The 9003-nt window shown below is 37.5% G+C and overlaps 1 pseudogene; it reads left to right on the top strand.

The window, feature by feature from the left end:
• The first annotated feature begins 5502 nt into the window (after positions 1-5502).
• On the top strand, positions 5503-5593 carry LOC134361424 (small nucleolar RNA U13; annotated as a pseudogene).
• Positions 5594-9003: the final 3410 nt, after the last annotated feature.

Genomic DNA, 9003 nt, shown 5'->3' with positions numbered 1-9003 from the left:
TAATTTATAAGATAATTGGAAGAACTTACAAAGGAAAAGACTGGCTTGACTACATTTAAAAATATTATTTTAATGTATGAAGAACACAATGCCAACCTGGGAAAAAATACTTGTAATATATATCAGAAAAAGGTTTAATTTGCTTAACTTATCAAGATTTCTTACTAACATGTAAGAATAAAAGGATATGAATATATAAGTCCCAAAAGAATATATACTACATTAATAATTATTTTTTTTAATGCCCAGCCTAACTAGTAATCAAAGAAACACAGATTAGGGCCGACCCTGTGGCTCACTCAGGAGAGTGTGGTGCTGATAACACCAAGGCCACGGGTTTGGATCCCATATAGAGATGATCGGTTAGCTTACTGGCTGAGCGCGGTGCAGCCGACACCAAGCCAAGGGTTACGATCCCCTTACCGGTCACAAAAAAAAAAAAGAAACAGATTAAACTTCTATTTTTCATCTGTTTGATTAACAAAACAAACTTTTTTTAAGTGCTGATAAATATACAGTGAATCTGTTCTTACTATATACTGCAGATGTGAGTGTAACTTGGTATGACCCTTCTGGAAAACATTTTTTTTTTTTTTAAAGATAACCGGTAAGGGGATCTTAACCCTTGACTTGGTGATGTCAGCACCATGCTCACCCAGTGAGCTAACCGGCCATCCCTATATGGGATCCGAACCCATGGCCTTGGTATTATCAGCACTGCACTCTCCTGAGTGAGCCACGGGCCGGCCCTGGAAAACATTTGGCAATGTATGAGGGTACTTCAAAAAGTTCATGGAAAGATAGAAATTAAAAGATAGTACAAATCCTTCCATGAACTTTTTGAAGACCCTTGGTTTATCAAGCATAAGTGAGAATGTATGTAAGTGTCTAGATCAGTGTCTAAGACAAAGTAGATGCTTAATAAAGTGTTAGTAATGCCTATTATTATTGCTACTATTATTATCATTAACATCATACCTTTTATTCAGCAAAGCACAGAATAGCTTTTTTTTTATATTTAGCTTATACATTCATTACCTCGCATATTTACCTTTTGTGTGCATATGTGGTGAGAACACTTAAGATCTACTCTCTTATCAAATTTCAAATATATAATACAAGTATTATTAACTATAGTCACCATGGTGCACATTATTAGATCACCAGAATTTATCTTATAACTGAAAGTTGTACTCTTTGACCAACATCTCATTTTCCTTAGCTCCTGGCAATCACCATTTTAGTTTCTGCTTCCATGAATTCAACTTTTTTAGATTCCAAGATCTTAGCAGTATTTGTCTATGTGCCTGGCTTATTTCATTTAGCATAATGTCTTCCAGGTTCGTACATGTTGTCACAAAGGGCTGGATTTCCTTCTTTTTACAGCTGAATAATATTCCATTGTATATATATATATGCCACATTTTCCTTATCTGTTCATCCATTAATAGGCACTTACTCATTTCCATATCTTGGCTATAGTGAATAATGCTGCAATTAAAAGGTAGTTAAGTTGCACTGCCCAAATAAAAGTTGCATACTTTTATTCTTGACAATATCTTCATTTATGTCTTCCTTTTAAATTTATATATGTATTCATTAAGTAGTCAATAAATTTACCTATGATTATTTTGTATTTAGAAAGAAATTTGTAATGTATATGTACACATACACATTTTTTTCTAAATACAAAATAAGCACAGGTAACTATTGAGTACTTAATAAATTCCAGGAATTGTGCTAAGCGCTTTACATGAATTAACTCATTTAATCCTTAGTACAATACTATGTTCATTGAGAAAATTTTGGAAAAAGTAAAAAATATAGAGAAAACCACCATTAATCCCCAAACCCAGAGATAATCACTGTTGACATTTTTAGTGGATGCTGTGGTGCACTGCCCAGATCCCAAGATACAGCTGCCAGGACTGCTGGCTGTTGATGGCAGCTTGCAGTTGAATTCCTGTCCAAATTGCCTTCTGCTAGGGAAACTGCCTCACCCAAGGGTATATCCCTTCCCTGGGGGCAGCCCAAACCAAATCCCAATGACTGGTTAACTGTGGCGGTACAAAGGCACAGTCCCTCAATTGGAACAATCTGGGAAATCCCAGCTTTTGAGCTTCTCTTGAGACCAGATAAAGCCTCTGTGGCAGCTGCCCTGCAATCCACCCTATCCTTCTGTCCAGTCCTGCTTCCCTTATGGGTGCTGTTCATGAGAGCACTCTCCAGTAAATCACCTGCAGGCAAATTTCTGCCTCAGAGTATGTTTCCTGGAAAACCCAACTGAAGTCAACATTTTTGGAATATAAGTTCTAATTTTTTTTGCATATATCTATTTAAAATTTTTAAATCTAGAGGCAGGAGCCAAGGGTAGCATCCCCCACTGGGAAACAGGCAAGGAGCACTCTGAAAGCACCACTTCCTCATGGGTGGCCCACCAGAGCCACCACCACAGCCACGACTGCTGCAAAAGCAGCTCTACACCACAGCTACCACGCAGGCTGCACGCCAGACACCTGACTGCAGTGACACAAGGAGAGTCACCAGTGGAGACTGGAAAACAGAAGACGACATCTCTTTCCTCAAAGTCCACTCCAGTGTAATAGTAAAAGGAACTGCTGTACCATGCCCCTGCTTTATTTCTGATTTTAGTAATTTCTGTCTTCTTTCTTTTTTTCTTGGTCGATCTAAATAAAGGTTTTCAAATTTTGTTAATCTCTTTAAGGAATCAAAAAAAAAAAAAGACTATTAAGCAGTCTACAAAGCACCATTGATGTAAATGTTTTAATCAAACATTAACTTTCATGATTCTTTTAGGGTATAATAATCTTTATACATATTGTGTAACTTGTTAAATATGTAACTATCATTCATTTTCTTTGACAGACTTTATGGAAAATTGAAATCAAGCTCAAAACTCATTTCTAAAAAAAATAGAAACAAATAAATAAAAATTTATAAAAAGGAATAAAAAACAAGAAAATGTCAGTAAGATAAGAATATTCTCTGATGTATTGTTATTTATGAAGCTTTGTGTCATGTGATAATTGGTGTGTATTTACATTAAAGTTTTTATATTTGTGAAAAAAATTTTTTTAATAAATTTAAAACTAGATTTATTTTACTCCAACAAATTTGAATTTTTTTTATCGTTTTGTAAATTAAATTTTTAGTTGATATGAATAATTTTGTATGTAAATAAGCGTTTTTCTTTTTTTTTTTTTTGACCGGTAAGGGGATTGCAACCCTCGGCACGGTGTGGTCTGCACCACACTCAGCCAGTGAGTGCACCGGCCATCCCTATATAGGATCCGAACCCACGGTGTCCGCCAGCGCTGCACTCTCCCAAGTGAGCCATGGGGCCAGCCCAAAATAAGCATTTTTCTATAGCAGAGTTTTTAATGGCCACCTGGGATTCATATGGCACATCATCAATCTTGTACTGTCGACCTTGTTTGTAGTGTTGGATATTTTGGTATTTCCTAGTTTTCAGTATGACAGACCCTAACATTTAGCAGACCCATTCCTGACTTCCTTCTCACTTGCCTGCCTCTAGGATGGGAAAGCCAAATATTCCCAGGTATTTAGTTTTCCTGGCCTCTCTTACAAGTTCCAGCCATTGAGAAGTAAGCTGAAGTTTTATGAGAGTTGAAAGGGAAGTTCCAGGAAGTCTTTTGCCTTCCAAATAAAATGGGACAGCCAAAACTGGTATCATATCTATTCTTTCTGCTTGGTAAGGAATAAGATGTTTGGAGCTATAGTACCCATCCTTCATCCATTAGAGAAAAGTCAAGAAAATTAGAGACTTGGCCTTGACAAGATCATTGAACATTTAAACAAATGCCAGCAACTGCCTATCTGGATTTCTTGTTATGATAAGTAAAGTAAGTGTTTTGTGGGTTTTTTTATCCTACTGCGTTTGGATTTTCTGTTATTTGCAGTTTAAATGTCACTATTTCGGAATTCATGGTTAGAAGTAATGCAGTGATGAACATCATTGTACATAAATACTTGGTAGCAACAACTTAACATAAAACTCACTGATGGAGTTTGGATGTGTTGTCCTCTCCAAAACTCATGTGGAAATTTGATCTCCAATGTGGCAGTGTTGGAAACTGATTGAGTCATGGGGGCGGATCCCTCATGAATGGATTAATGCTCTCCCTGGGGGAGGAGTGGTAGTGAGTGAGTTCTTGCTCTATTAGTTCCGGGGAGAGCTTGTTGTTTATAGAACCCCCGGCACCTCCTCTCTGTCTCTCTTGCTTTCTCTCGCCACGTGATCTGCTTGTACCCGCCAGCTGCCTGCCACTTTTCCGTCATGAGTAGAAGCAGCCTGAGGCCCGTGCCAGATGCAGCTGTCCCAGAATCCTAAGCCAAATAAACCTCTTTCCTTTATAAATTACCCAGTCTCAGGTATTCTGTTATAGCAACACAAACGGACTAAAACACTCACAGAGGGAGAGTATTAGGATTATACATTTCCAACATTTCTTCTTCTTGACCTTATGGTAGCACTGTCCTTAACCTTCCTATTTTCTTTTTCTTGTGAGAACCAGAAAAATAATGCACATAAGGCTGCTTAAAATTTTCTATTTCTGCAGCCCATCTTGTTGGATAAATTACAGTCTTATTATATGTGCCAAATCAGGATAGGAATAAGAGTCTGGACAGCGAGGCAATCAGACATTTTATATACTTTCAGACTCTCTTTTTTTATCTCCTCAATATTGACAAGCCAACCTATTCAACTTCTTCAACTGTGTAATTCCAAAAGGCAGTAGTGGTTGGAAGAGGAAATAGATCTTTTGTAAATCAGAACCTTATCTTCTCAAATAGGATGTTTTAGCAAATGCACCACACCATAGTGTTCATATCTACTAATACAGAATCAGCAAGGGTTTTTTTGGAGCAAGTATTGTGTGAACTAGATTGCATTCTAGACTAAGTCATGAATTAACTCTTTATATATTTGCCTAGGAATCATTAAGTTCTCAGGGTTGGGATGTTGTATTTCCTCTGAATAAACGTGGAGAATCAAATATTCTGAACTATATTACCATTTGAAGTAAAAAAAGAACAGTGTCTAATTGAAAAATAGGTATTAAAACTGTATTTGATTTAAGCTTTTTAGTGGCAGACACTTAACAATATAAAACCTGAATCTAGTGAGCCCACCTCCATACCTCCCACTGACTCACTCAGTCTTGAGGCTTCTTCTAATTCTGCAGCACCACAAACCTCAGGTTGGCTGGTTCTGGCCCAAAGCAAAGGCATGGGGATGTTTTTGGATATTGTAGGAAATCAGAGCTATCTAGATCTGAAGAATACAAGATAGAGATGCTTCTGTCTCATTCCCACTGGTGTTTTTAGGGCAGAAGATGGCTCCAGACCTGGCCAGACTGCCAGCAAGTTGCTCTAAACTAGACTTTCACTCATGGGCACAGATTAAATCTGGACTAGCACAACCAACAGAGTGAAAAAGCAATCTGTAGAATGGGAGAGATCTTTTTGTGCTTCATAAGCGTTTTGATGCTGTGTGAGATGTGCCCCCCTCTAACCTTTGTTATGATGTCAAGACATTACCCATCTGACATGAAAAAAAAAAAAAAAAAAGAATGGGAGAAGATACTTGCAAATCATATGTCTCATAAGGGCTTAATATCGAGAATATATAAAGAACTCCTACAACTCAACAACAAAAAACAACCTGATTAAAAAATGGGTGAAAGACTTGAATAAACATTTCTCCAAAGAAGATATACAAATAGTCAAACATATAAAAAGATGCTCAACATCACTTATCACTAGGAAAATGCAAAACTACCGTGAGATATCACCCCATACCCATTAGGATAGCTATTACAAAAAAAAAAAAAACCCCATAAAATAACAAGTGTTGGTCAAGATGTGGAGAAATTGGAACCTTTGTGCACTGTTGGTGAGAATGTAAAATGGTGCAGCCATTATGGAAAACAGTATGGAGGTTCCTCCAAAAATTGAAAATTCCCTCCTCTGGGAATAGATCTAAAGGAATTGAAAGCAGGATCTCGAAGAGATATTTGTACATCATGTTCATAACAGCATTATTCACAATAGCCAAGAGGTGGAAGCAATAAAAATGTCCACCAAGGGATGAGTGAATAAAGAAAATGTGGTAGATATATACAAAGGCATGTATTCAGCCTTAAAAAGGAAGGATATTCTGTATCACACTACATGTGTGAACCTTCAGGACATTATGCTAAGTGAAATAAGCCAGTCACACACACACACACACACACACAAATACTATAATACATACGAGGTATCTAGAGTAATAGAAGCAGAGAGTTAGTTGAATGGTGGTTGCCAGGGGCTGGAGAGAGGGGGAAATGGGTAGTTGTTTAATGGGAATAGAGTTTCAGTTTCACAAAATGAAAAACTTCTGGAGATTTGGGGATTTGTTGCACAACAATGTGAATATGCGTAACACTACTGAATTGTACACTGAAAAATAGTTAAGATGGTAAATTTTATGTTATGTGCTTTTTTTTTTTTTTAACCAAAATTAAAATTATTTTCTGGAACTATTGGACTGGACATCAGAGTTGGGTAGGCAAGGGACAGCTTATTTACCTGAATTCTGTTGCCTCTCATCAGCTATTGATCCCACCCTAGGACTTGCTGTTGTGCATCCTAGTATGGTAAAATCATTAAACATACCTTCAGCTTTAAAAAATTATGAGCGTTTTCCTTCAATATTTTAATTTTTTGACATTTCATCATGTTCTCAACACTCTATCAAGGGTCAGCAAACTACAGTCTGTGGGCTAAATCTCGCTTGCAGGTTTAAGAATCATTTTATGTTTTTAAAGGGTTAAAAAAGAGGAAGAGGTGGAGGAAGGAGGAGAAAAAAAATTAGATGTAGTCCACAAAGCTTGAAATATTTACTATCTTGGCTCTCTGCAGAAAAAATTTGCTAGTTTGTTGACCCCTGCAAATTGTATTATTCATAGCACATTTTGCATTTTTGTATTCCATTGATATATTAGGTATGAAAAACAAAACCACTCAAATTATTTTCAGCAAAAAGAGATTTAATACAGGGTATCTGGAGCTTACGAGATCATCGGAAAGGCTAAAGGAATGTTCACTTATCAGGCCTCCAAGAATGATTCCTAGGACAAGACTGCTGAATAGTCTACTGGGAGAGTTGCTTCCTCTGCAATAATCAGAAAGGCAGGGAGTTAGGGGCCTCCACTGACTGTTGAGTTCAAAGAGATACCACTGTAGCCATGATCCAAGGACCAGGAAGCCACTCCTGCCCCTGCATTTACCTCTCAACGCTCACAGAGTAGTACCTAGATGCTGAAATACTGCTGCAGAAAAGCCCAATGTATCCACAATTGAGTTTGCCAGCAGAAACAAAACAGATGGCTGCAGCCTGGGATCCACCTTTCAACTGCATCTAATTGGCAGAAGCAGAACCCTAGGTGCAGGGAAATGCGGGAAATGTGGTTTTTCCTTCTTTAGCCTCTGCAATGTAAGAAGGCACACTAGAAAATTGGAATGGCTGCTGAGAGCCAGAGGAAGTTCAGAGTGCCCACCACAGCTGATTTGTGGCTTTAGGCTCTTTTCAGCTCTTCTCTCATCTCTGGCCAACTCCTTATTTTTTCATTTGAGAAAACTTCCCTGTCTCTCCCTTCCCTACCTCCACGCTTACTGGATTGGATGCCCTTTTGTGAGCTTTCACAGCTTTCAGCCCTAGCTCTGTATTGTGCATATCATCCCATATCTAATAGCCTGGTTTCTTGGTGCTTCCTTCACCGGATTGGCTCCTTGAAAGCAGAAACTCAGTCTTATTCATTACTGTGTAGGTAATCAGTGTGTATATGTTGAGAATAATAAATAGTTCAACATCCCAAATAGCATTTTTTCTTCTGTTTTCTTTGTTCCATGCTATTATGTGCTGATATTTGTATACAGTGGAAGGTTAGTAAATGTTGTTAACTGACTGGTTTTCTTTTTGGCAGGGCAAAGAGAAGTTCCACCAGTACTCTGTATATGTGTGTCTTTGACTCTCTTTGAACCTATATAGGTTAATAAATGCTACAGAACAGCTAACGTTTGAACAGTTTCAACATGCTGGGTAATATGCTAAACATTTTAAAAAATTATCTCATTTAATCCTCCAAACTATCCTATTAAGCAGATAGTATTTTTATTACCATTTTATAGATGAAGAAACTGGAGCTTAGAGAGGGTGCGTAGCTTATCTACAGTTACAAAGTAAGTGACAGAACTGGGGCTCACATCAAAGTCTGGCTAATACCAAAATTTGTACTCTTAACCATTATGATGATGATGATGATGATGATGATTGTGACAATGGTTCCAAATACTGTGCTAGGCATTTTATGTGTGTTATCCCAACTACATATTTCCTTGTCTAGAACTGATTCTTTAGTAGTTGTTACATGCAGTAATGTAAACAAAGCTCTTGATTCCTGTGATCTATTTCTGGCTCTGCTGCTAATTCACTATGTGACCTCAGGTAAACTACTAACCCTTCTGGGCTCCAGTTTTCTCCTCTGCAAAACAGAGAACAATCTTTAAAATACTTCTAAAATTCCAGAACTCTGTAAAATACTTCTATTTCTAAAATTCCAGAACTCTATGAATGAATTCTACCTTGTTTTCCATTCCATAATTCATTATAGTAAGACCTTACTCACCCTCCAAGTTCCTATAGGGTCTCTATTTCGCTTTATAGTTTTCTCATATTTTCCATGGTACCTAGTCTTGTGCTCTGCATGGTACATAACAGGTTCATGATAGGTGTATATACAGACATAGAGATATAGATTGATTTGTTGAAGGGGAAAAATATCCATCCTCACAAGAAGCTGTGCTTCTTGTCATATGTTACCTTCCTTTGGGGATGACAGTCAAATTTAATTTGGGGCTGCCACAGAGAAATCAGCCCTCAGCACAGTTGGAAATCTTCTTTTCTTAGTTAACAGG

This window comes from Cynocephalus volans, chromosome 12 (genome assembly GCF_027409185.1).
Source record: "Cynocephalus volans isolate mCynVol1 chromosome 12, mCynVol1.pri, whole genome shotgun sequence".
NCBI classification, from domain to species: domain Eukaryota; kingdom Metazoa; phylum Chordata; class Mammalia; order Dermoptera; family Cynocephalidae; genus Cynocephalus; species Cynocephalus volans.
This window is presented reverse-complemented; position numbering and strand designations above follow the sequence as displayed.